Raw genomic sequence first — 2894 nt, 5'->3', positions numbered from 1 at the left:
ATAATAACAACAATAATAACAATAATAATGATGATGATGATAATAGTAATAATAATAACAACAATTACAGCCATGTTGATAATAATGAGAATGAGAATGAGAATGATAAAGATAATGAGGATGATAAAGATGATGATTTTGATAATAATAATAATAATATTAATAATGAACATGATAATGATGATGATGATGATGATGATGATAACAAAAATATTAATAATAATGATAATAATAATAATAATAATAATAATAATAATAATAATGATAATAATAATGATAATAATGATGATGATGATGATGATGATGACGATGATGATGATGATAATAATGATAATTATAATAATATAATAATAATAATGGTAATAATAATAATAATAACAACAATAATAACTATAATAATAATAATAATAATAACAGCAACAACAATAATAATTATTATTAGAAGTAGCAGTATTACTAATATTATCATCAACATCATCATCATCATATTAATCATCACTATCCTTATTAGTACTGTCATCATTATTATTACTATTATTAGCATTATGGTTATCATTAGTATCATGAATGTTATAAATATTGTTGTTATTATTATAATCATTATTGTAGTTATTTTTATGTTTTTATAATCATTATTCTTGCCATTATCATTATCATTATTTCTATTACCATAATTTGGTAATCTTAATTACTATTATCATTAGCATTAGCATTACTATTATTATCATCATCAAACCTTAAGTTCATCATTATCATTATTATTACTTTTATTATCATCATTATCTCAAGATTATGATTATCATCATAAATCATTATTATGTCCATTAATAGTAACTATATCATCAGTATTATCATTACCAGTTCTTTTGCCATAATGATGATTATGATTATGATGCTGATGACAACAATGGTAATGTTAACAAAAATCAAATAAAATGAAGATGGAGATGAATATTAATGGTGATAGTAATAAGATGATGATGACCATTATCGTTCTCATTATCATTATCATTATCACCATCATCATCATACTAATAACACTACTACTACTACTAATACCAATACTACTAGTAACAATCGTGATAATGGTAATGGTAATCTATATAATTACCATTATGATTATCAATAGTATCATTATCATTAACATTTTCATCGTTTTTTTTTATTACTGACAGGCCTCTAACCCTTCTTTCTACTATAATTTGCTCAATGTGATAACACTGCCATCGTTACTGTTAGCAGTAGAATGACCTTATCGATATTGCTGTCACCACTGATGTGGATGCTGCTATATCTCTTATCATTATATAATCAATGTGAGCCGTAACTAATATCATTATTATTATATGACCTCTGATGTCAACACCGTTGTCATTACCATCACCCATACAACTCATCGATTATAATAAAACAATAATAACGGCATTCATTTATGTTATCACTATCCCTTTCCTCACCAGAAACGTTGACATTATGATAATGATCCTAACCTTAATCTTATCACTACGAAACATCACACTTCCAATAACTTTCTTATCTCCAACATCACAAACACCATTTCATCCATTATCATCATTACATACAGATAAGCGATACTTTAACTGCATAATTACTTACCGAAAGCCAGTGATCGCCGATTGCCTTAGTACATTGTCGCAGCTCACTTAAATACTGTTACTTTATTTTCGTTTCCTCACTTTTATGACTGAATGTCTGTACACTATTGTTTTTCTTTGGTGTGACTTGAACTGCCTTCCATTAAAAGTTTGTAGAGACGTTTTTGACCACTCGCACTCTGCGCTGTTCGTCTGTCTACAATGAGTAACTTGACTGCATCATCATATCCCTTTTCTGCATTTTCCTTCAGAGTATATTTTGGGGTTTCATTTTTTTCTCCTGCTTATCTGTTGATTAGCAGATTCTTCGTGGAGTAATGATCATGATATATTCATGATATACACCGGGATATTCGTGTCCTCACCGCGTTCTGGTAACTCAGGTCCGCTGTGATTATTCTTTCAGTTAGCTCCGATTACTATTTTGTTACGGAAGTTGTACCAAGTACCAATAAAAATAATTAATTTCTTTATATTGGTTCTTGGTAATGTATCGAATTCCATTAATGTTTTATAAGTATTCGGGGTGAATAAATTATAATTATTGTCATTTTTATGTATCTTGATCAAGCGAGGAGCGATGAACAGAGAAAATTACTCACATTTGCAAACCACCGATATCATACAAGATAAATTCGAATTTAGTATCGGACAGACTGAAATTATTTTACAACTTCAACAATGAACCCACATCAACACACAGAATCAGTGTAAACTATATTTCTAAACGAAACAAGTTAAGCACGAGAGAGAGAGAGAGAGAGAGAGAGAGAGAGAGAGAGAGAGAGAGAGAGAGAGAGAGAGAGAGAGAGAGAGAGAGAGAGAGAGAGAGAGAGAGAGAGAGAGAGAGCAACTTAAATCCCCGAACCACAGCACTAGCGGGAGCGGCAGCAGCTGTGCGAGAGCTTCCCCGGACGTGTTGTCGGCACGGCTTCCACCGACTCACTAACGGCAACAATAGCGGGTTTCATATGCGAACGCCACTCATATTGTCTATAATAAGATGCACACACGGCTACTACAACGCCATCTAGCCGGGACCAGAAGCATAGGTGTTCTCAAGACAGAAGTGTTATAGTGAGAGATAGAGAGAGAGAGAGAGAGAGAGAGAGAGAGAGAGAGAGAGAGAGAGAGAGAGAGAGAGAGAGAGAGAGAGAGAGAGAGAGAGAGATGGGGCTAAACAGGTAGATACAAAAGCAAGAAAAAGAGAGAAAAAATTTCATGGTTAATACTGGCTTGCTCTTATTTATCGTCGTTGCGTATGAGCAGTGTCCTGTA

The 2894-nt window shown here is 31.8% G+C and overlaps 1 protein-coding gene across 5 annotated transcripts in view; it reads right to left on the bottom strand.

The window, feature by feature from the left end:
- LOC125027264 (hemicentin-1-like) overlaps nucleotides 1–2548 on the bottom strand; it is a gene marked incomplete in the record, with an annotated part of 46727 nt that extends 44179 nt beyond the window's left edge. The window contains 2 exon segments of one of the 5 annotated variants that reach the window (XM_047616232.1): nucleotides 1618–1904; nucleotides 2485–2548. 5 annotated transcript variants of the gene reach the window in all.
- Between the last annotated feature and the right edge of the window lie 346 nt (nucleotides 2549–2894).

Source organism: Penaeus chinensis, chromosome 7 (genome assembly GCF_019202785.1).
Source record: "Penaeus chinensis breed Huanghai No. 1 chromosome 7, ASM1920278v2, whole genome shotgun sequence".
Lineage (NCBI taxonomy): Eukaryota > Metazoa > Arthropoda > Malacostraca > Decapoda > Penaeidae > Penaeus > Penaeus chinensis.
The sequence above is the reverse complement of the archived record's forward strand: the minus strand, read 5'-3'. Positions and strand labels throughout refer to the sequence as shown.